This window comes from Balaenoptera physalus, assembly GCF_965194825.1.
Source record: "Balaenoptera physalus genome assembly, chromosome: 14".
Classification (NCBI taxonomy): domain Eukaryota; kingdom Metazoa; phylum Chordata; class Mammalia; order Artiodactyla; family Balaenopteridae; genus Balaenoptera; species Balaenoptera physalus.
Window position 1 is genome coordinate 26868066 of NC_138893.1, and position 26188 is coordinate 26894253.

Below are 26188 nucleotides of genomic sequence, written 5' to 3' on the forward strand. Positions count from 1 at the left end.
CCCACAGGAAAGCAGCTTGGAAGAAAGAGGAAGAAGTAACACTTGAAAAACTTCCCAGGATTTTCCAGTATGGCCCCTGCCATCCCATATAGAGAACTACAACTCTGTATCATAGGTATAACGAGGTGTAAAAGCACGATTAGTAATCCAGTAAGTCGGAGCCAAGATCTAATAGCTTAAGGGCTACAGAGGCACCTTCCTGCTACACTCATCAGCCAAAAGGAAGCTCAGAATGTTTTGCTACCAAATGAGTTAGAAGGGAAACAGCCCAAATGTCCATTAGCAGATGAAAGAAAAAACACAATGCAGCCTATGCAAACAATGGAATACTAGTAGGTCATAAAAAAGGAAAGAAATTCTGACACAGGCTACAGCATGGATGAACCTTGAAAACATTACGCTAAGTGAAATAAGCTAACACAAAGGGACAAATACTGTCTGATTCCACTCATATGAAGTACTTAGAGGAGACAGGTTCATACAGACAGAAAGCAGAATGATGGGTGCCATGGGCTGGGGGAGGGGAATGGGGAGTTAGTGTTTAATGGGTGTAGAGTCTCAGTTGGGAAGATGAAAAAGCTCTGGAGATGAAGGGGTGGTGATGTTTGCACAACAATGTGAATGTGCTTGATGCCACTGATGCCACTTTAAAATGGTTAAAATGGTAACGTTTATGTTATGTCTGTTTTGCCATAATGAGAAAATTCACCCACCCAAAAAAATTATCGGCTACTGCCAAGTCTCTGGGGAACAAAGAAGCTCAGTGTCTGAAGCACCAAGGTTGGACAGAGCTCATAAGAATCGATGTGGAGCTCAAGAGAAGCCTGGGCTCATCCGAGGAGGACGCAAAAAGAAAATCATCAGGGAGAGTGTAAGGTAAGAGCCCCAGTGACTAATTCCTGCACCATTTCTTCTTAAATGCATTATTGAAATAGAATTTTATGTACAGTTTGGATTTCTTTCAGAACAATTCTCACAAACATGAGTCCTCTTGGGAGCTCTAATGGGTCTGAAATGTCTTCTGACTGAAGCACGGTAATACACCGGTCACCTAGCAATGAGGGGTGTTGAATAATGAACTCAGTCAGTCAAATTGATGACGCTCTGTGGACCAGACGGAGCTCATTCTAAAATGTATTAAGCATTTATTCCATGACATAGCAAACAGAAACTATAGGTTATTATTTAACCTTTTCTTCAAAACTCAAGGTTACCATTGTGCCATAGAAACACAGATACATAGTAGGGGACATCTGACAGACTCTGGACCCTTCTCCAGCCTAATCCTGTAGGTACACAATGTGAGGGTTTTTTTTTTTTTTTAATTGTATTGGCTAGGAAAAAAAAACAGCTTGAAATTTGATTTCTTGGAAATGACTTGACATCTTAGCATTTACCCTCTTTTTATAGCACTAAAGGAGTGGATCAGAGGGAAATTTATAGCATTAAATGCTTATATTAGAAAATGTAAAAGGCCTCAGATCAATAACTTATGCTTTGACTTTAAAAAACTAGAAAAAAGAAGAGTAAAATAAATCCAAAGCAAGTAGAGGAAGGAAATAATAAAAATAAGGATAGAAATAAGTGCAATTGTAAAGAAGAAAATAATAGGGAAAAAAAATCAATGAAGCAAAAAGATGGGTTTTCTTAAAAGATCAATAAAATTGGGAGGAAGGAAGGAAGGAAGGAAGGAAGGGAAAGAAAGGAAGAAAGAGATGTTGTGGACTGAATGCTTGTGTTCCCCTAAAATTCTTATGTTGAAGCCTTAACTCCCAGGGTAGCTGTATTTGGAGATAGGGCCTCTAATGAAGTAAATAAGTTAAATGTGGTCATAAGGGTGAGGCCCCAACCCAATAGGATTAATATCCTTATGAAAAGAGACACCAAAGACCTCTCTCTCTCTCTTTTGGACACTGAAGAAACGCCATGTGAGCACACATAAGGAGGCCCTCTACAACCCAAGGGAAAAGCTCTCACTAGACACTCACCCTGCTGACACCTTGCTCTTAGACTTCCAGCCCCCAGAACTGTGAGAAATAACTTTTTGTTAAGTCACCCAGTCTGTGGTGTTTTGTTATAGCAGCCTGAGTAGACTAACACAGAAGATACACAGATTGGAAAGGAAGAAATAAAACTGTACCTACTCACAGGCAATATGATTTTCTACATAGACTCCCCAAAGGATTACACACACACACACACACACACACCCCAAAACTCCTAAAACCAGTAAGTGAAGTTAGAAAATTCTCAAAATACAAGGTCAATGCACATACACACACAAAAAATCAATTGTATTTCTACGTGAAATACAATTGGAAATCAAATCATGAAAAATAGGAGATCAAAATTAAATGTGAAAAACATTTACAATAGCTCCTTTCAAAATAAAATACTTATGTATAAATCTAACAAAACATATACTGAATCTACACATGAATCTGTACAGAATCTAAAAATTACAAAATGCTGATGGAATAATGCAAAGAATACCTAAATAAACAGAGAGACATAACATGTAATGAATTGGAAGAGTCATCATAGAGAAGATGTCAATTCTCTCCAAAATGATCTCTAAATTTAATATAATTCCAAACAAAATCTTGACTGAATCTTTTTTTTAAGACATAAACAAGCTAATTCTAAAATGTCTGTGGAAACGCAAAGAAACTGCAATAGAAAAAATAATTTTGAAAAAGAAAAAAAATCAGAGGAAACACATGACCCAATTTTAAGATTTACTATAAAACTATAGTAATCAAGACAGTGTGGTATTGATAAGAGATAAGACAAATAGATCAATGGAACAATATTAAACCCAAAACAGACCCACACAAATATGGCCAAATTATTTTTGACAAAGGTAGAAAGACAAATTATATTGGACGCATTCATAGGCAAAACAAAACAAAACGAAAAAGAACATTGACCTAAATCTCACAACTTATACCATCAGTCATTCAAAATGGAACACAGATCTGAAAGTAAAACATAAAACTGAAACTTGTCGAAAAAAACATAAGAGAAAATTTGGGGGTTAGGCAAAGACTTCTTAAGACGTGACACCAATAGCTCAATCCATAAATGAAAAAACCCTGACAAATTGGGCTTCATCAAAATTTAAAATGTTTGCTCTGTGCATGACACTTTTAAGGGAATGAAAAAAAATACTGACTGGGAGGAAATATTTATAAATCACAAATCCAGCAATGACTTGGATCCAGGGTACATACAAATTCCCAAGACTTGAGAGTAAAAAAGTACAATCCAGTTAGAAAATGGGCAAAGGCTTGAACAGATACTTTACTAAAGACCATATGTAAATGACAATAAACACTATACCCCTATTAGAATGGCAAAAATAAAATTTAAATAAAGTAAAAATTCCTAATACTACTGAGCAGCTGGACACCTCCTGCATTGCTGCTGGGAATGCGAAATGGCACAACCATGCTGGAAACCAGTTTGGAAGTTTCTTATAAACTCACATATACACTTAATGTCCACTCCTAAATATTTTCTCCTGAGAAATGAAAATTTATATTCACACAAAAATCTGTATGTGGGGACTTCCCTGGTGGCGCAGTGGTTAAGAATCCTCCTGCCAATTCAGGGAACAATGGTTCGAGCCCTGGCCCTGGAAGATCCCACATGCCACGGAGCAACTAAGCCCGTGCGCCACAACTACTGAGCCCATGCGCCACAACTATTGAGCCCATGTGCCACAACTACTGAGCCCGCGCCTAGAGTCCCGTGTTCCACAACAAGAGAAGCCACCGCAATGAGAAGTCCACACGCTGCAACAAAGAGTAGCCCCCGCTCGCCGCAACTAGAGAAGCCCGCGCACAGCAACGAAGACCCAATGCAGCCAAAAATAATTAATTAATTTTAAAAATCTGTATGTGAATGTCTATAGCAGTTCTATTCATAACCACCAAAAACGAGAAACAACACCAAAGTCCTTCAACTAATGCATGAATAACAAACCATGCAATATTCACAATCAATTACTAACCAAACATAAAAAAGAAAAAATTATAAGTGTACACAACATCCTGGATGACTCTTAAAGGCACTTTGCTGAGTGAAAGAAGTCGATCTTGGAAAGTTACATATTGCTTGACTCCATTCATTTGCCTTTTAGAGAAAGACAAAACTGTAGGGATGGAGAACAGATCCGTGGCTTTCCAGGGTTAAGGGAGGAAGAGGGTGAGACTTTTCTGGAAGAGCAGGAAGCAGCTTTGGGGGGTAACAGAGCTGTTCTGATTCCTGATTGTGGTGGTGGTTACCAGAATCTATACAATGTGTTAAAATTCATAGACGTACGCACTCAAAAAATCAATTTTATTGTATGCTAATTTGGAAGAAAAGTGTTTTTAACTGAAGCATAACAAGGATTTCTTTCTACAAAATGAATGATTGACTCAGCTGTTGAAACCATCTCTAGTTCAACTGCCTCCTGGCTCAAGCCATTCTTCCTTTTCACTCTCATTTTCCACATCCTTGGATATTTATTAGAATTCTAATATTACTTTATGTTAGTTCCCATAACTACCCATGGCCAACACCATTACCATTTAATAGCCTAGGTAGAACAGTAAACTCACTTAATATCTTCTGTCAAAATCTGCACACTGACCAGCCTTCTAAATTAACTTTTTTTTATAGTTTACCCAAATGAAAATGTTTGCATTTACTTATCCCGCTATAGACAGGATATCTACTTGGGGCCGCTGAGGGTATAAATGGACCTCACATATCTGGCTGTTCAAATTCCCAACCTGCATTGTTCTGGATACTTGGTTTCAAAATCTAACGTGTTATATAATTGAGGTCTTGCTGCATGTAGTGACTTTTAAGCCCAGACATAATTCTCAGAACTTTATAAAACACGTGTAATAAATATCCTTTCTTATGAAACCATTACTATCAAATAGTGTATTTTAAAGACCTTTCTTACATCCATAATTCAAAAAGGCAGTGGACTAACAGATACTCAGATAATGATACTCAGAGTACCTGTTTATCCATACACTAGATACTAACTAGCCTTTAACAAAGAGCGAGAACCATAGTAGGTGCCTGAAATGGAGTGACAGTTGTGAAACTCCTGCTAAAACTTCCATTAACAGCCATATCTTCTTTTATTCCTTCTTTAAAACTTCAGTACCGATGTAACCCAAGAGGCCATTTTTTCTAATTTCACTGTCTGTTGGCAGCCTTCTCCATGAACACTCCGCACAAGTGTGCATTGTATATTCAAGGGCAATTAACTTGCTAATAGTCAGCTATTTCCAAAGTCGCCTGCTGCAGACGATGCTATAATATAGAGCATCCGATGCCAGAAATGTAACTGGAAAAAGAAAGCTATGTTCTTCCTTAACTCTTGTTAATAAAAGATCCCAGCGCACCTGAAATGAAAAGCCCAAGTTCTGTATCAAGGGCTTCACGTTGAACTTTACTGTACAGAAAGGCATTGCCATGTGAACTCGCTTATTATGCACACGGGAAAAGAGAAGAGGCCAACTTTTTTTTTTTTTTTCCACTTAGTCGTACCAAATATTCTGCCTCTTGCCTTGCAAATTCCTTCTAAAACACTTAAGCAAGATAAGATGCTCTCCCTATCCCAGATAGAAATGTGTTAGCTCATTAAGCCCTTTCTTCCAGAATACTAATTTTGGGCTTGACTGGTGCTTTATTACAGATAAGAGAATAATTCAAAATTAAAAGACGTGAAATGGAGCTCTTCTAAGCAATCACTTAGACCATTTAAGGGGAAAAATAGTCTTATCAAATACAATTTTTAATAATAAAATGGACACAAACATTTGCTCAAAGTTCTGATAGCCTGATTTTACCTCATTTCTGAACAGTGTTGACTATGTAATGTAAATAGCTGTGCAGATTCCTAAAGCTGCCTTTTTTTCAGCAGATAAATTTTTCCTGAGCTCCTAGTCTCTGTGCTGTGCTGAAAGCTGCCTGCCTATCTGGCTCTCCTCCTGACTCTGGGGCTCCCCCTGCTGGCCTGCGAGTACATTGCCTGGCCATCTGACCTGAGACCCGGTGGTGAGGCCTGGGCAGGTAGGTCCCTGTGGGACTTAACTCAGATGCTTGAAGTCAATACTGTTCAAGTGGAACTTTCCATTCGTCCTTAAGATTAATCTGCTGTGAACATTTACCCTTAGAAGCTTATACGGCACTCCATTGAGGACAGCTAGATAGACCAACAGAAGCAGCAAATGTCACCCATGGCTGGTGAGGATGTGAAAGGAGGCAACTTGCCTCCAGTGCCCCCTCTGCATCCCCACTGCCTCTCCCCCTCAAGCTCCTTCCCTAAAGCCCCTGACATGGCATTCCATTTATACTGCAGGCACAACATAGGTGAAAGGGGTCCACTTTCAGAGAGTCTGGCATTTCAAACCAGCAATTGAAATGTGGGACAAAAGCTTTTTTCCTACAAAGACATTTCCGGAAACTTCTCACTTATGGAGCAGCCCTCCCCCCGACCCCACCCCCAGAAGCTGAACTGCACTGGCAGGAGGGAGCCCTCTGTCTCCCCCAAGGCCAGCCCCGATTATGGGGCAGATCACAAGGGGGCAGCCCTTGGCCTGCAGCAGAAATGCAGGCTGTGGAGCAGATTTCTTTTGTCCTCCAATATTATGCAAATAAGCAAATCAAATTAAGTACCTGAGATTTTTTTTTTAATTAAGGGTTTTGATTAGATGCGGATCTGTTGTCGGCAGAAGAAGAAATTTTATTGCAAAACCCCAGATACCCCGGCTCTTCTGCAAGTCTTCAATCAGAGCAGATCTCCCAGAATTGCAGGGAGCTCATCTTTTGATTTTCAGGTGGGTGGGCTCCTGGGACAAGAGGGAGCACTGAGCCTGGGGATGGCAAAGGGAGAAAGAGAAGCACCATAACTTATTTAAAAGTCAAACTCGGCTGCTCAGCTACTCTCGAATTTTAGTGTGCAGCCCAGAAGAAAACAGCAAGCCATAGTTCCGATTTCTCCAGAAGAGATTTGCTGAGTCTCTTGAACCAGAACTTGAACTTGGAAGCCCCTATCACCCCAACTTAGACCAGAGACCAGATTTCATAGGACTGAAGAATGCTATAGCTGGAGGGTCTTGGAGACCACTGTGTGTGGCCCCTTCATCAGGACCCCACGGGAAGGGGTTCATTCCTGCAGGAGAAGGCAGATAGAGGCAGCCCGCCCTCAAGGAGACTTGCAGAGAGATCAGTGTATTCCCCCATGAGGTAGCCAAGGTCATTCTTCTCAAAAACAAAAGCTGGCTTTCATCAGGCATGTGCCGGGCGCCTCCCCTCATCATGGCATTTGATTTTCACAAAACTCTATGAGGTACACACGGTGCTCTTAAATTCACTCCCACTCTAGAGATGAAGAGACTGAGGTCTAAGGGTAAGTATCTTGAACAGGATCAGGAAGTAAGAAGCTTGGATTCAAACCCAGTGCTAGAACATGGCCTGGCACAGGTGCAGTAAGTATTTGTTGAGTGAGCGAGTGAATGAATGCAACATAGGAAAGACTGAGGTTAAGAACACAGACTTTGAGATAACGATTAGGCAGTGAACATTGGCAGTTCCAAGGTGCGATACCGTAACCTAAGAGAAAGAGAATGAAAACCTGGGTTCTAGGCATGGGTTTTGTCACACCAGACACATGATCTTAGACAAGTCACTGTTGCCCAGTTTGCTTTTCTTGCAGTAATTGGAGCTGTGCTTTGGGCAATCTTAGCTGAAACCTGGCATCCTAGATTTTGGCCAAGCAGTCCCATGAATCTACTCTCAGATGGCCAGATGGAGCTAAGCAAATGTTACTAAAAATGGCATCTCCAGAAAGCACCAAATCAGAGCCAAGAAGACAATCCAGGGTCAAATCGTCGTTTGGAAGAAGGCTTGGCCGATCAGATGCAGAGCTCAGCTAAGCTCCTGACAAGCTCCAGAGTGGGTTCCTCGTCTTGTCTTCCGCACCCCCGCCCACAGTAGTGGGATCTTGGATGTAAAAGTGTCATTCAGAAGGGACATCCACTGACACCATTTCATTCTTCACCTGGTTGAAAAATACAAATTCAGGGGGCTTCCCTGGTGGTGCGGTGGTTGGGAGCCCACCTGCCAATGCAGGGGACACGGGTTTGAGCCCTGGTCCGGGAAGATCCCACATGTCACGGAGCAACTAAGCCCATGCGCTGCAACTACTGAGCCTGTGCTCTAGAGCCCGTGCTCCACAACTACTGAGCCGGTGTGTCACAACTACTGAAGTCCATGCGCCTAGAGCCATTGCTCCGCAACAAGAGAAGCCACCGCGATGAGAAGCCTGTGCACCGCAACGAAGAGTAGACCCTGCTCGTCACAACTAGAGAAAGCCCGCGCAGCTGTGAAGACCCAATGCAGCCAAAAATAGATAAATAAAAAAAAAAAAAATACAAATTCAGGGGCTTCACTGGTGGTCCAGCGGTTAAGGCTCAGCACTCCCAATGCAGGGGGTCCCTGGTCAGGGAACTAGATCCCGCATGCTGCAACTAAAGATCCCGCATGCCGCAGAGAAGATCCCGCATGCGGCAATGAAGATCCCCCGTGCCGTGACTAAGAGCTGGTGCAGCCAAATAAATAAATAAATATTTTTTTAATAAAAGAAAAATACAAATTCAAAAGGTAAAGAAATATTCATGGATAATACAAAAAGATGTTCAACCTAATAAATAACTAAAGATAAAATAATGAGATACCATTTTTAACCACCAACCTGACAAAGATCAAAAAGACCAATAAAGCTCATGTTGATTAGGGTGTAGGGCAAATGAGACGCTTTTATATTGCTGGTGGAAATACAAAAGAGCACAGTCTCTTGAGATGGTAATTTGGCAACATAGGACAGAAGCCATTCCAATATCAACATCTTTGACCAAACAACTGAAAACACACAGTAAAGAAATAATGGAACCAGGATGTCCATTGCAGTATTGTTTGTAATAGTAAGAGGTGGAAACAAACTCAATATTCAACAATAGGAGTACAGATAAATTAATACAATAGAATATTATGTCATTCTTAAGGATGGAGATGTAGTTTAACTTACATGCATGGAAAGACATCCTGGATATTTAATACAGAAACAAAACACACTACCGAACAACGTGAATGGAGAGTTACTTAGACATCCTGTCTATAAATTATACCACAAACTGCTAACAGTAGTCCTCTCCAGGTGATATGATGATGGGTGACTTTCACTTCTTTACATTTTCAGACAGTTTCTGATAATTTTAATAGTCATGTATCATTTTCATAACCACCAAATAATCAAACCAGTGATGCTATTTTAAATTTTTTAAAAGTAGAGTGAGCATAGCTGCTATCTGCCTAGAAAATGAATATGTACAGCTTCTACATTACCAGAAGAATTCTTTCTTTAAAATTAACAAAAAAAATTTTTCATTGTTATGGCAAAAAACAAAAACAGGAAGAGAAAATATAAGACAAAATATATATTAAAATGAAACCACAAAGCACAATACAAAGAGACATAGGTGTAAGCTATTCATAAATTGGAAATGTAAAATAAGACAATAGGAACAGCACATCTGATGCCCCCCAACCTTGACCCTGGCCTTTCATATATTGGAGGATCTCATCAAGTGACCGGGTTAAGGCTATGTGTCCTGGTGCAGGAAAGACAGAGCAACGGATCACAGTACAGACACTAGAGACACAGATCCAGGAACTTATGGAAATTCAGAAAAGAGAAAGGAATAATTAGTTTAGACCCTTAGCACCAAAATAAATTCCACAGGAGTCAAAGATTTAAATATAAAAAATAAATCCTTCGGTTACTGAAAGAAAACACGGATATTTATACAATCTTGGAGTGGAAAATGTCTTTTTAAATTATAATGCCAAAATACAAACCATTAAAAGAAGATGGACAGATTTTACCATAAAAAATTAAGAAATTGTAAAAAAAACTTTGATATAAGAAAATACACTTTAAACAAAGATAAACAACAAAAATATAAAAAATATATTATGAGTATATAAATATATTATGAGTATATTATGAGTATATAAAAATATATACTCATAATTTGCCTGACAGACAATGGTTTTATGCTGAAAATATGAAAAGCTCCTACAAATCAATAGGAATGGGTATGAGTAGAAAATTAACCAAATGGCCAATAAACATGAAAAGATAACGTTGAAGAAATGCAAATTTGAATGATGAGATGACATTTTTAGCCGCTCAGACTGGTAGCAGCAAACAGCCTAAAGTCTATTTGATAATCGTTTTCAGAAAAACACACCTGGGCCCCAGTTGCAGCTTTGCCTCTTGTCAGATGTGCTGCAAATTGCAAAGAATCTTATTGTTTTCATTTAGGCCCATTACTTAACTGCAGTAAGCAAACCTCAGTTTGCTCTCTAAAATGGGGATCAGAGCAGAATTTTCACCAGGGCATCACGTGTGACAGTATTAGTTTCCTACTGCTGCCGTAACAAGTTACCACAAACTTAGCGGCTTACAGCAACACCGACTTGTTATCTTGCAGTTCTGGAGGTCCGAAGTCCCAGAGAGTCTCACTGGGTTCAAATCAAGGCGTCAGCAGGGCTGCGTTCCTTCCAGAGCCTCTAGGGGAGGATCTGTTTCCTTGTCTTTTCCAGCCTCCAGAGGGTCCTGCATTGCTTGGCACTCCCTCCATCTTCAAAGGCAGCAGTGGAGCATCTTCCAATCTCTCTCCAACTCTGACTTGCTGCTCCCTCTTCCACCTTTTAAGGGCCCTTGGGATTACACTGGGCTCAGGATAATCTTTCTGTCTCAGAATCATGAACATAAATAAGCACATCTGCAAAGTCCCGTTTGTTTGTTTTTTTAAGATTTTTTTTTTGATGTGGACCATTTTTAAAGTCTTTATTGAATTCGTTACAATATTGCTTGTGTTTCATGGTTTTTGGTTTTTTGGCTGCGAGGTATGTGGGATCTTAGCTCCGCGACCAGGGATCGAACCCGCAGCCCCTGCACTGGCAGGTGAGGTCTTAACCACTGGACCGCCAGGGAAGTCCCTGCAAACTGTTGATGTATGATGAAAGGTAACGTATTCACAGGTTTCGAGGGTTAGGATATGGACATTCTGGGAGGGCATTATTCTGCCACCCACAGGGAACCAAACGGTCAATGCATGAAAAGCATCAAACTCAGGGCTTGGCAAACAACACTGAGCGCATTCAAAAGCCGTACTATTACGAGTTATTAATAATCAAAGAATGTGTGATATCTGGAACTGATAAGGATGGGGGCAGAGCATCCTTCCACCCAACTGGAGGAGGAGGATAAACCAGAGGATCCATTCATGTGGGCGCAGCTCTGAGCCCACGCACTGAGCCTACGGGAATTGCTGGACACATCAGCCCCCCTTAACATACATGGCTATTCGTCGCAACCTTGTTTATAACAGCAAAAATTATGTATAAGTACATCCCGGGATATCCATGTCCTGGAACACAGTACACCCATCTGAAATTATTATGATTTATTATTCGATGTCTAATTATTGACATGGACACTGTTCACGTATACTAATGAAAAGATAGGTTTCAAAAGAATAGCCATCTCCTTGGATTCTATTTTTATAAAACACATTTATGTGTTACCATGTGTGTCTGTAGAAAAAGTGCAGAAGACTGCACACAGAGCATTACCAATGGGTGGTAGGATTCCCGATGGGTTTGACTCCGGTCTACTTCTGAGGGTTCTGAATGGTTTTGCGCAGTACGCAGGTATCCCCAGTTTTGCAGAAGATGGTTTTCCCTCCTTGGGCACCATCGGTAGTATCACAGAGGGAGAAACGCCAGGGATCTAAGAGCCCAGAGCCCCACTGGCTTTGTGCTCCTTCAACTTTTCTGCAGCTCATTCTCTACACACATAGAATATTTTCCCTCCCAACACTCATGGGCTTGTCATTGGGCAAAATGAGACAATCAGAAGATAATATGAAAATTAAAAGATCAAGACACATCCTAGAGATTCTTCCTCTAGGAATCTGACCACAGTTGACCTCTGGCTTCGTGAGAGCAGGGGTCTCAGTACCCCCTCACCTGGCACAGTGTCAAGCAAGGTGGGTGGTCAGACCCCCCGGCTTCTTTCCGCCTACTTAGGGTCCTCCCACACTCACATGCACACCCCTGGCGCCCTCCTGGGCTAGATCCCACTTCTTCTGCCAGCACTCAGTTTAAATGTTGCTTCCCCGATCCAACAGGCTAATCACAAGCTGTCACATGTCTGTCTGTTTTCAAGCCAGTGACCAGTGTAGGGGAGGAGAGGTTAATCCCGTGGAGGAAACTCTAAGAAATGGTGTAAAACAGAAGCATTTCCCCACTCAGGGGGCAAGGGAGCTGGGGTATCTATACACCTGCTCCTAAAGTCCTTGGGTGAGATCGAACGAGGTATCGATTCCTCAGCACTTCAGGTGTGCACACCTGCTGCAGCCCGCAGGGCTTCCCACGGGTGGGGGAAGAGGCATGGGGGGAAGAGCCAGCAGACAGACAGGCTGACACCGGTAGCTGGAAGGTGCAAGGGATACAGGTGAGGCACTGCTACAATAACAGTGACACATTCATGACATGTGTATCTGTGCAGGTATTGCTAAATGTCAGTCGGCCTCCCTAGGCTGTAAACTCCAGGACAGAGGGGCTTTGCCTAACCTTCTTACAGCTGCATCTCCAAGGGCCTCACATTGTGTCTGATACACAAGGAGACATTCGACTCTTCTGTCAATGAATGAGTACGTAAATCACTGAATGAATGAATATCCACATAAGCTCTTGTCTAAACAGTGCATCATACCAAGCAGACAAAATGCCAGAATTCACTACCACATATAAACTAGATAGCCAACAAGGACCCCCTGTATAGCACAGGAAACTATACTCAATATCTTGTAATAATCTATAATGGAAAAAATCTAAAGAAGAATATATGTATCTGTATATATATCTGTAGATATATATCTATGGATATATCTGAATCACTTTGCTGTACACCTGAGACTAACACAACATTGTAAATCAACTATATTTCAATAAAAAAATTTTTTAAATGTCAGAATTCAAAAGAGACTTGGATTGTTATTCAACTTAAGTTATCACCTGGGACCCACTAAGACTTCTTCTCAGTTCTTGCCTTCTCATTAATGCTGTGGTTTTGTTCAACTAATACAGAAAGTTCCATTTCTAGAGTTTAAAATACATGAAACTGATCAAGAAGGAGATTTGCCAGTGAAGATTCTAAGACAGTCTCACACAGCCAGTGCTGGCAAACTACAGTCTGCAGGCCTGATCCGGGCCACGAGCTAAGAATAGATTTTACATTTTAAAATGATGGAAGAAGAAGAAGCTATTTCATCACACGTAAACATTGTATGCAATTCAAACTTTAGTGCCTGTGAACGCAGTTTGACTGGAACACAGCCACGCGGTTTGTGTATGAATCGTGTACGGTTGCTTTGGAGCTACCTCAGCAGAGCTGAGCAGTTGGGACAGAAGGTATAGTCCTGGAAAAACAGAAACTATTTGCTCTCTGGACCTTTACAGAAGTTTGCCAGGCAGCCAGGGCACCCGATAGGACAGACGATGCACCTCTGAGGTGCCGGGTACCCACCAGCTGGAGAAACACCCCCCTAATGTGAGCACAGGCGCCCACAGACCCTTCTTGGGCACAATCCAACCCACCCAATTAGCTCAGCCAAGATCTTCAGCAGGACCCCCCGCCAAATTCCAGCACGAGACCCCTCTCTCATGAGGCCACAAGAGTATCAAAGCTGTACAGTCCTTTCCTCCTACTCCTCCCCGCATCGTTCCTGAGTCTCTGAATCCTTCTCTGACCAGGAAGACATACCTTGCTTTCTGACCAACGCAGTTCATCAAATTCTCTTTTAGTTTAGTGCATTTCCTCCTACCAAAAAACATAACGTAGAAATACCACCAAACAGGCAGGACCACACACAGAGTTCTTATGAGATACATTTCCCATGAATATTGCTTAATCTAATAATTTTCCCTGTCTCAATACCATCAATTTCCCTCCTGATCAGTGCTACCCATCAGGAAGTATCTTCAGGTAATTAACATTTTTACATTTTTAATTATGAAATCTTTCCTGAGCTGGCGGGGTGTCAGAGATTAGACGCGTCAGGCATCGGTAGTGCTGGGATCTGAGGGTTCCTTCAATCCTGGAAAGCCAACGTGGGCCTGAATTCGGGCAGCGGGCTGTGCCAATACGTCCCTCTAAAACGGGACTGGACATCAGCCCTGATAGTGGAGCTCAGTAGAGGACTTAGTGCTTGGTGGCCAGCCTTGCTCTAAAACTTTCATCCAAAGGCAAACGTGGCCTCTGTCAGCATGCACCGGCGTTGGGACTTCGAGGCGACTGAGCGAACCAGGGCCTTCCAGCTCCCCTCCAGCAGGGCAGGACATGGGCAGACTCCCTTCTGGCTGCCAGGTCAAGGTTACCATCCAGACCCCGATCCTGCCGTTGAAGTCACACCTCAAACGTGTTCCTCCCTTAGTTCTGCTTCTTCTTCCCATCACAGCCCTCTTTGTCCCGCATTTTATTTAAAACTTCTATTTAATAATAACCCTTGCACGTATCAAAAAGTTCTGGTTGGTCTCTAGCTCATATACTTCTACAGAAGACGCGGGCACACGTTGAAACGTCAAAGACGGCCAGGAAATTAGGAGCCCAGTGGAAAGAAAAGCGGGACGGCAATCTGCACACACAGCCCCGTCTCCCGGACCCCCGTGTTTCCAGGACAACGCGCCTGGACTTAACTTTATCTCAGGCCGCCTTGGCTTAGGCCAGTGTGGTTTTCTAAGCGATTTCCTCTACATCCTTAGGCTGGACATAACCACTCTGCGGAGAAGGGAAGCGGGGGATGCTCTGAGGCCACACAGGTCTGCCCAAGACCAGATGCTATGGAGGCGGGGCCGGGGTCACCCCACACACACTGCTGCCTTCTCTCCCTCCCGAGAGACATAATCCATCCCCCCCACAGGAAGCCTTCAGTCAGCGTTTCCTCCGTCCGTCTTTTCTGCCACCAGCCAAATTACTCTGTCCAAGACACACACACGCCTTCCAATTTTCTCCGCCTTTGCTCCCACTGTTCCGTTGGTCTCTCCAGGAGCGGTGGAGATGTCCACTCTCTCTGACCTCACTTTCCAGGGACGAGGAGGCTGCTAAGGGCAGCCGTAGGACCAGTCCTTAAAGACGCCTGTTTAAGACCAGTGGACAGTGAAACGAGACATACAGGCCTGTCAGAGGGAAAAAAGCTTCTTCTTAAGTTCTCTTGAAACGGGATGTTTCCCCCTAGTTTCGAAGATATTCAGATTGATCTGCTAGTGATATAAACCTGTTAAATAAAGCTAACAGGTAGGTAAGCTGACTTGATAATCTAAAGAGAAAAGAATTTAACTTGACTTTGTCCTGCCCTAAATAATCTCATCTGCTGAAGAGCGGAACTTGCCATCCCGGGCTTCATACAACCACCAGACAAGAATTGCGTTGTGTAGCCACTTATTGAATCCACAGCACAGAGAGTTTCAGGATCTCCATGAAATAAAAGCACAGCGCTGGGTGTCCAGTAGGTTCTACACAAATATACTGACTGGATGAAAGGAATATAAGACGATCCATCATAAATACTTAATAAAAATGTTCTCCTGGGACTTCCCTGGCGGCGCAGTGGTTAAGAATCCGCCTGCCAATGCAGGGGACACGGGTTTGAGCCCTGGTCCGGGAAGATCCCACATGCCGCGGAGCAACTAAGCCCATGCGCCACAACTACTGAGCCTGTGCGCCACAACTACTGAGCCCACGTGCCACAACTACTGAAGCCTGCGCACCTAGAGCCCGTGCTCCACAACGAGAAGCCACCGCAGTGAGAAGCCCCACAATGAAGAGTAGCCCCCGCTCGCCACAACTAGAGAAAGCCCGCGCGCAGCAACAAAGACCCAACGCAGCCAAAAATTAATTAATTAATTAATTAATTATTTTTAAAAATTTCTCCTAAGGTCCTCATTTTTATGTCAATGGTTGAGTTTCCTGGTTTGGTTATCAAGAAATACAACTGGTCCCCAAAATGTAGGACTCTCCAGAAACCGATTCACCAGTAAGAGCTGAATGTCTCTGGGAAGATAGTGGTTTTGACCTACAACTCCCCAAAGTTAGAATTATTGAGCCACGTTTCAGGCAGTGACTTGGGGTTGCCTGGGACCGAGAAAGTGGGGAGATGCTCCTCGCAGAAGACGGGGCAACGCACCTTTCAGGGTACGGCTTTTCAAGTAAGCAGCAAAGCTCCACACCCGGGACAGCCACTGGTATTTTCATTCACAATTTTTCAAAAAGTCTGAAAATCACGTACAACTGATGAAAGTCATGTGACTACCTTCTTCCAAAAAGTGTGCACCAATTTATCTTTGAGCCCCTCAGGTTGAAAGAGGGAAGAAAATAATCATGCACTATCTCGCTCTGAACATAAGCTGTGATTTTGGTTTTAACTTGGACTAAACTGCTAGACAAATGGATGGATGTGTCACAGCCAAGGGACCAAACCCTGCAAATCACAGCCCCTCTGTTTCATCCCCAGGGTCTAACCAGCTGGCCTCCTCACCTCTTCCCCTCACCAGGTTACCACCTTTTCTAAGGAGAAGCAGCGCTAGAAAATCACGGCACTTTCACAAAGATGCTGGAATCCCTAACTTGTGCAGGCAGATGACTTTGCCAGAACTAGCAGGCCGCAGCGGCTCGTTCACACAGTGCCCACCCTCAGGTTCAGAAAAAAAACAAGAAACAAGTCCGAACGCCATCAACTTGATTCTGTCCCTATCAACCTTTTCTACTCAAGGCCCAAATTTCAAGGAGAGAAAAATACATGCAGTTAAACAAAGCTATTTGAACAATACCTGCCTTCCTAAGAAGTAACATTTAATCTGGTGTTTTAAAAGATGATACTTGCAAATATGGCTAAGCCATGGATTCAATTCTGTTCAACTACTGGTGTGAAATTTTAATCAAAAAACTAGAGAGCTCATTCAAAAAAGAAATTAGTGAAAAAACTTTGGTCGTCTCTCATCAGTGAAAACTGATTTAGTTATGCAAATTACTGCTATGAATATTAAACCACTGATGAAAGGTTTTTAATGAAGGGATCTTTTGTTTTGGAAATGCAAGGGTATATGCTTTAATTTCTTGCTAATTTACTGTTCTTTGATAATGTTCACATTTTCCCCAAAGTGGCTTTGCTGATGGGTTTAATACTGTGAATAGAACTACAGACCAACAATACTGGTTTTGACAAGGCTTCCCTTGTGTAACTATACATCGTGATTTGCGGCCCCTAATGCACAATTCTATTAGGGTGAATTTTGTCTACAGGGCTTTCCCTGAAATGAATTCTCATTTTAATGTTAGCCTCCTGCAGTTTTTAATTTTTAATCTGTAATATGAAATTGCAAATTTTACAAACATCATTTGAAAAAGCCACTAGGACAGAACCAAGTGCCAAAGTTTACATATTGCCTAATTAGACCGTTATGAGCGGCAGCTTATCAATGTCACACCAAAGATCATCAAAAAATCCAATTACTAATTTGAAAAACACATATATTTATAGGTTCATTTTGTTTAATTTGCATCCAGTTAGCCCAATAATTGTTTTAAAATTGTATTAAGGCTAATAATTTTGGTTTGGCTGGTAACGTACCTGAACGGCAAAGGTGGTGCCCTGTTGCCCACCGTTGAGTGGCAGTGGCTCGCATGGCACAGCCATGGGGGACGAGGAGGCCTCCCAGCTCGGAAAGCTGTGGTCCTCAGGTACTCAACAGAGAAATCTTTTCAGAATGGAAAGACTCGAAGCACCTTGCCAAGGTTCCAGCGAGCCCAGCCCCAGAATTCTCCAGAGAATTAAGAGTAAGTGGAAAAGGAGAGGAAGCAGCAAAGGAGGGGCACGGGAGGGTCCCCCAGAGAAAGGTGGGCAGAAATCTCTAGTCCAGGGAGCCGGTCTGAGTCATTCGAGAAAGCCAAGAGCAGCTTCTTCAGACTTCTCTATTAAGGAAAATGTCAACGGGCACAAAAGTGAAGAGGGCAGTGATGTGAATCCCGGGTCCCACCATCCAGCTTCAATATTCAGCAACTCATGGTCGGTCCTGTTGCCTGGGGGACCCCCACCTGCCCCCCTCCTCCCCTTATTACTGGGGAGCAGATCCTGGACAGCCTGGCCATCCAACTGGAGATATTTGGGGTCCATCTTGAAAGAGTCGGTCTTTTTGTACCTACAACATTAACAAGAATTCCCTAATAGCATTACATAGCCAGAGTCCCACCTTCCCATTGTCCCGTAAACCTCCTGGATGATAACTTTTTACAGTTTGAGTCAAAATGCAAATAAGTTTCACATGCTGTTAACTGGCTGGTGCATTTCTTAAGCCTCTTTTAATTTCTAAATTCTCTCCCCTCCCCTCCTCCTGTCTCCATCTTTATCTCTCATCAATTTCTTTATCTATTACAGAAGCCAGTCGCTTAACCCATCGAGTTCCCCTCAGTCTGTATTGGGCTGATTGCTTTCCTGTGGGTCCCCTTTACACAGTCCTCCATCCCCTGTATTTCTTGGGAGTTGGTAGTTGAATCTACAGCATCTATGGAGTTTGATTATTTTTGCAAGACTGCTTCATAGGTGGAGCATGTATTTCTCCCAAGAGTTACATAAAGGTAGGACTTTTTTTGTTTGTTTCTTATTACCAAAGGAATATTCAACCTAAGCACTAAAAATAATTTAAAAGAAGAAAAAATGCAGTAGGATATGTCTTTCCAGATAGTTTGCTGTCTATATATGTTATATTTTTCTTGTATTGTTTTCCATAAAATGGGATCATCCGACACATTCTTGTTTTAGAAAGTGTGTTTTCTTCACTTAACAAAATACCACGTACATCGCTTGTCAAATCACTGAACTCTCCTTAAGCTGTTACGGGTGGTCTTTCTAATTCTTCATTTTATTAGATCAGCTTCTCAAAATAATCTGGAGTTTGGGGTAGAATTTCTGTGTTAGACTCAAAATGTTGTACACACTTTAAAGAAAAATCTCCTAATTTATTTATTCCACATGCCAGCTTTTAAATTAATACACGTGATCATTCCTTTTGAGTGTGAATAATGTTATCTTACAAATTATAAGTAAATAAGTGATCTAAGATTCGTGTTTTCCCCTCACATAAAATCCAGATCCTGCCTTAACTGTTGGCAGCCAGAAGTTCCCTGAATCATGGAGCCGTGGCCCATGACCACGCCCCCCATGTGGGATTCCCTACAGCCCAAGCTGCACAGGGAGACCCTCATTAGCTTTAATTCCTGCTTTTCCCTTGGACTTTCTTGCTGTACCTTCTCTCTCCCTGACGCCGGCCCTCTGCGTCCAGGCTCAGAGCCTGGAAATTTGTGGGTCCCAAAGAACAGTACAGGGGGGATTCCAGGCAGAGACCCAGAGGGAGCTTTGCTTTAAGGACAACAGAAAGTGAAACCATCATGGACTGTAAGGGCCACCTAAGTTGACTAATTTCGTTCTCACAGCTTCCCTGAGAAGCAGGCTTTATTTACCCTTTCACAGGTGAGGAAAATGAGGTTCAGAGAGGTTCAGCAATTCACAAGAGGCCACACAGCTCACGGCAGAGCCAGAACTGCAACCTGGTCAGCCTCATTCCAAAGCCCGTTCCTTTCCAATGAGCAGGTGTATTTACCCACATCCCTTACATCATATTCTAATCTATACAAGACAGACCAAGAATCACTGACATATACTTTGAGATTTTTAATGAATTATGATTAAATACCTGTCAGCTCATTTAATCACCACAATTCTGCCATTATTCTAAGGGATTTTTTCTTTCCTTTCTTTCCTTTCTTTCTTTCTTTCTTCCTTTCTTTCTTTCCTTCCTTCTTCCTTCCTCCCTCCCTTCGTTTCTTTCTTTTTTCTTTCTTTCTTTCTCTTTCTTTCTTTCTTTCTTTTCTTTCTTTCTTTTCTTCCTTCCTTCCTTCGTCCTTCCTCCCTCCCTTCCTTCCTTTCTTTCCTTCCTTCCTTCTCCCTCCCTCCCTCTCTCTCTCTTTCTTCCTTCTTTCCTTCCTTCTCTCCACCACTGGTAGAAGGAGTGAGTGGTGGGGTGGGACGTCTCTGTCCTCCAGCAGGGAGGGTGGGGCTGGGAGAGCCCACCAGAGACAAGGGAGGAGCGGAAATTCCATCTCGTCTCCTTCCTGTTTTTACACATGTATCTTTCTTTCTTCCTCTGTTTCCTTTCTCCTCACGGTTTGCAAGGGAGCCCGCAAGCCAGCCCGGCACAGGTGAGGGTGGCGGCCGAGCATCCTGGGAAGATCGCTGGTAACCAAAGTTGGCTCAGCCCGAAATGTCGTGCCGAGAAGAGAGGCTTTATCTCCCGGTTACTGGGGCGCCGTGCGGCATCTAGACTTTCTGAGGAGGAAAGTGATGGGCAAAAGTTGCGCTTTAAAAGGCTTAGTCTGGCAGCTCTGATCATGCCTCATGCAATGGAAGAAAGACAAGGGGTTGGAAGGAGAGAAAAGAGAGGCGTTGAAAGGAGGCCTGTGGCACCGTCCAGACCCGCAGCTGTGAGGGTGGGTGACAGGTGGCAGGGTGACAGCGGGATGAGAGGGAGAGACTGGAAATGCAGAGAGGCCCCTCCCAAGGGGTCTCCAAGGTGGAACGGGGGCTCCAAGGCTGGGGTCTGCTTCCTGTCCCCTCACTCACCTCACCCCCTTCAAGACACACCCCTGCTTTTATTGGTTTGAATAAAGGGCTTTATAGATAAAGCAAAAAATTTTTTAACCACATCAAGATTTGAAGATGGGAACCTGGGGTCCAGAGAGAACAAAAACTGCCGTCCCCTCTGAGACAGCTGGTGTGGAACATTCTAGAACACCAGGCCGGAGAGGCCAAGGTCGTCCAGAGATTCGGGCACCAATGTTCTTGCTCATTTCTTTAACCATCATGGTTTGTGGACCTACCAGGCACCCACCTGTGCTCAGGGCTGACAGGAAAGAGGTACGCTGTGCAAACCCTAAAACGGCAGTCATCAGTACAAACCAAGGACTGCAGAAGCTAAGGAAGATCACGCAGGAGAAAAGGAACCTGAGAATTAGGAGTAGGTTCTGCAAGAGGATAAAGGAGAAAGCGGGGGGTGGAATGGGGGGTCTGAGCATGGTTTTAACTAACTTGTTCTAGCCTCATTTCACTTTTCTCTGTTTCTTCTATTTTCTATTTTTCTATCTGTGAATTTGCAGGACCTGAAGGGGGAACACTGTCCGTAAGCCTGATGGCTCCAATCGAGGAAGCCCACTCAGTGGTCCTCCTACTTTACCTGGAGATGCAACAGTTGCACACACGGCAGGAGGGGGCTCACCCGGCAGGCCCACCCCAGTGGTCCCCACTGTAAGGTCAGCTGTGTTTCTCCTGGACCCAGGAGACAGAGACCTTCCTTCAGGGAGCCAGCAAGGGGTTCACACTGATTTACTGTTCGGCGTTGAAACTAATAACTTTTGTTTTTAATAATGACGTTTGCCGAGCTCTGAAAAATTCTGGCTGTGATTTAGCTGCCGTAAAAAGGCAGAAGGTAAAGAGCCCCCAAACTCTCAGTTGCCTGAGAGCAAATTATAAAATCACTGTCTTAGGACTTCCCTGGTGGTACAGTGGTTAAGAATCCACCTGCCAATGCAGGGGACGCGCGTTCGAGCCCTGGTCCAGGAAGATCCCACGTGCTGCGGACCAACTAAGCCCGTGCGCCACAACTACTGAGCCTGCGCTCTAGAGCCCACGAGCCACAACTACTGAGCCCACGTGCCACAACTACTGAAGCCCGAGCGCCTAGAGCCCGTGCTCCGCAACAAGAGAAGCCACCGCAATGAGAAGCCCACGCACTGCAACAAAGAGTAGCCCCCGCTCGCCGCAACTAGAGAAAGCCTGCGCACAGGTATGAAGACCCAACGCAGCCAAAAATAAAATTAATTAATTAATTATTTTTAAAAGTCACTGTCTGTGTTTACAGAGGAGATGGCCTCGGTAGAAGTGGCATAATGATGAAGAGATAACTGCTGAAGTCTGCACCTCACCTGAGAGCTCCCAGTCTAAACTGAATGCTGCCTTCAGCTTACCAGAGGTTTCCTGTTGCAAAACAAAGGGGTTTCTACTCTGGAAGGGGAGACACCGCTCCCTCCGTTACACAGCCCTCACCCAGACAGGCAACCATTCAGGTAATGGCCTCGTCCTTCATCATCTCCTGCTTTGGTATTACACCCATCACCCAAGCAATGAGGAGCAAGTCGGAGCCAGTCACAGAGCGCAAGAAATGTAAACTTTGATGAGCAAGGAGGAGGCCGCATGGCTTCTGAAATGGAAGGTCATTTCCATAACAAATGATGATTCTGCCTGCCTCTGGCCCCAGGGGTGATCTGTAGGGTCAACTCCTGACCTGTGAAATCCAGAGTCAGGCCAAAGTGGGGCCTTGGATGGGCCAGAGTCTGGGACGGGGACAAGGAAGTGGGCCTGGCAGAGAGACAGCTGACAGCAGCACCCCAGGGTTATTTGCCCTCATCTGGTTTTGAAGAAAAGGGAAAGGCCATGATGGGATAGCAAGACAAGAGACGTGTGGGAATAAAGAAAACGGCACAAAGTCTGGCTCTGGAGGAAGTTCAAAGTCAAGCTTTTGCATATTTTAAGGCTCAAAAACAAAACAAAAATTCTAGGTGTTAAAATAAGATCCTTGAAAAAATTGATAAGTTGGACTTCATTAAAATTAAAAACTTCTGCTCTGCAAAAGACACTGTCAAGGGAACCAGAAGACGAAACACAGACAGGGAGAAAATACTTGCAAAAACATATCTGATAAAGGACTGGTATCCAAGCATACAAAAACGCCTCTTAAATCTCAACAATAAGAAAATGAACAACTTTATTTAAAAATAGGCAAAAAACATGAACAGAAAGAAGATATTCAAATGGTAAAGAAGTATATGAAAAGATGTTCAACATCATATGTCACTTGGGAAGTGCAAATTAAAACAACAAGATGTGGGCTTCCCTGGTGGTGCAGTGGTTAAAATCCACCTGCCAATGCAGGGGACATGGGTTCGAGCTCTGGTCCGGGAAGATCCCACGTGCCAGGGAGCAACTAAGCCCGTGCGCCGCAACTACTGAGCTGGCACTCTAGAGTCCGTGAGCCACAACTACTGAGCACACGTGCCACAACTACTGAAGCCCGTGTGCCTAGGGCCCGTGCTCCGCAACAAGAGAAGCCACAGCAATGAGAAGCCCACACACCGCAATGAAGAGTAGCCCCCACTCGCCGCAACTAGAGAAAGCCCGCGCGCAGCAACGAAGACCCAACACAGCCAAAAAATAAATAAATAAAATAAAAATCTTTAAAAAAAACCCAACAAGATGCCATATATACCTAATGGATGGCTAAAATTCCAAACATTGACAACTCCAAGTACTGACAAGAATATGAAACTACAGGAACAAACTCTCATTCATTGCCGGTGGGAATGCAAAGCAGTTGAGCTACTTTTAGAAGACAGTTTAGCAGCTTCTTACAAAACTAAACATACTCTTATCGTCTGATCCAGCAACCACGCTCCTTGGTATTTCCTCAAATGAGTTGAAAACTTATGCCCACACAAAAACCTGCACATGAAAGTTTATAGCAGCTTTGTTTATAATTGCCAGTACGTGGACGCAACCAAGATGTCCTTCCATAGGTGAATGGATAAACAAACTGTGACATCCATGCAATGGAATACTGGTGACAAAAAGACACGAGCCATCAAGCCATGAAAAGACATGGAGGAAACTTAAAATGCATGTTGCTAAGAGAAAAGAATCTGTATGAGTCCAACTACATGACATTCTGGAAAAGGAAAAACTAGGAAGACAGTAAAAAGACAACGGTTTCCAGTGATTCAGGAGTTTGAGGGAAGGATGAATGGATGGAGCACATGGGAATTTTAGGGCAGTGAAACTATTCTGTATGATACTGATGGCCACACGTTTGTCAAAACACATAAAATGTACAACACGAAGAGTGAACCTTAATGTAAACTATAAACTTTAGTTAATAATAATGTATCAAGATTCGCTATCAGTTGTATCAAATGTATTGCATCAATGCAAGACGTTAATAATAGGGGATACTGGGCTGGGGGGAGGGGTGTTGAGGGGGTATATGGGAAACTATACTTTCCACTCAATTTTTTCTGTAGACCCCAAAATATTCATAAAATATAAAGTCTATTAATATTTTAAAGAGGCTAGGTGTGAGAACAAAATTGGAATTCAAAGTATGGAGATGTGAACTTGAATTTTTTTTTCACTGTAAGCTCGTCATAATGGAAGGGGCAAGTGGTACTAAGGAAAGTCAAAATCCACCAGGAGGCACTGGAGTTAAAAATTCAGAGAGGTCTACAGGGACACAAAATTAGAAAAGTTTACTGGGTTTGTTAACAAGGAAAGAGAGCCATGTCTGAGAATGGGTTTCTGTTAGTCAAAGGCTGACATGGGGGCTGGAGGGTTAAAAAAGGAATGACTGTGGGCAGTGAGTGAAGTGTGTGAGCAGACCTTCAAAAAACTTTCCAACTAACTCAATACTATTGAGAGGACTAATGATAAATGAAGGGAGATTCCAAGATTCTGGAATGACGACTGAAAACTGCTAAGATGTCAATCCTCTCGAAATTATTATAAACTCAGTGCAGAATAACCAAGACAGCCTTGAAGAAGAATAAACCTGGAGGACATACATTACCAGAAATAGACAGATCCAAAACAAAAACAAAACAAACAAATATATATATATATTTAGGGCAAAGTGATGCATCAATGCAGAGGAGAAAGGATAGTGCTAGGTCAACTGGATGTCCATTGGGAAAAATGGAAAAAATATTTATTTATATATATATTATTTATATTATATATTTATATATAATACATACTATATTTTATAATATTTATATTTTTTATATATCTTTATATAAATACTATATATATATATATATAGTACACACACATACTCCTATCTCAAACCATTCACAAAAACCAATGCTAGATGGATTGCAGACTAAGGTAAAATAAAACTTTCAGGGGAAAACTTAGGAGAACATTTTTGCGAACTTACAGGAGGCAAGGATTTCTTAAACAAGACCCCCAAAATACTACAAAGAAAAATCATTAAACAGGACTGTGTTACAATTAAAATTAAAATAAGAAACATCATTAAGAGAATGAAAAGCCAACCCACAGAGCAGAAGATTTACACGTGTATATATACATATATGTGTATACATGTATGTCTGCCTTTATCTATATCACAAAGTACTGACATTCTGAATATATTTTTAAACACAAATTCATCAGAAAAAGACAATCCAATGGAAAATTGGGCTAAAGACTTGAACAGAGACTTCACAAAAGAGAACAGCCAAAGGCCTTCAAAAATATGACAGTGTGCTGAATGTCACCATTCGACAGGGAAATATGTTGAAAACACAGTGAGGTCACGGTGACACCCATCAGAAGGGCTCAGATACAGGTGAGGGTGTGGAGCCATCCAGGTGCTGCTGGTGGCTGTGAAAATTGGTACAAACACTTCGGAAAATGTTGCGTCAGCCAGCGTCTGCTAAAGGAAGCATAGACTTTTATGGCTGCTAGCAATTTCCCTCTTAAATACATACCCAACAGAAATGAGGACATGTGCCCCAAAAGGCACGCACGAGAATGTTCGCAGCCTGCAGCAAGCTCACAGGAGCCACCATCAGAAATGATCCACTGTCATCAACAAGGGGTTTGACAAAGACAATGTGATCTCATCATACAAAGGAATATCACTCTGCAACGAGAATTACAGACCTACAGCTGCAGATGGAGAGAGAGGGGTTTCGTTTTACACGAGGACAAAAGTTAAAAAAATAAAAGCCTCTCACACAGGTGTGAAGAAAAGGAAAGACGACTGCAAGAACATTTTGGAAAATTTTGGAAAAGCTGGAGGCAGGTGGACACGTGGTAACTGACTGAGCAGGCCCTGAAAGTTGAACTTGGGCCAAGAAGGCCAAAAGCTACCCTGGTTTACCCAGAGA

At 42.9% G+C, this 26188-nt stretch overlaps 1 protein-coding gene and 1 long non-coding RNA gene across 7 annotated transcripts in view; one reads left to right on the forward strand and one right to left on the reverse strand.

Annotated features, from left to right (window-relative positions):
• LOC309642150 (uncharacterized protein) overlaps positions 1 to 16948 on the forward strand; it is a 38192-nt gene extending 21244 nt beyond the window's left edge. Inside the window, exons 2-3 of one of the 6 annotated variants that reach the window (XR_014252990.1) lie at positions 8 to 6081; positions 10566 to 16948. The gene's annotated coding sequence lies outside the window, so the exon portion shown is untranslated. Of the gene's footprint in view, positions 1 to 7; positions 6987 to 10565 lie in introns of those variants that run through there. The other 5 variants (XR_014252991.1, XR_014252993.1, XR_014252994.1 and 2 more) reach the window with 5 other exon arrangements.
• LOC309642159 overlaps positions 1 to 26188 on the reverse strand; it is a 187211-nt gene that overhangs the window by 150959 nt on the left and 10064 nt on the right. The gene's annotated exons all lie outside the window — the stretch shown is intronic.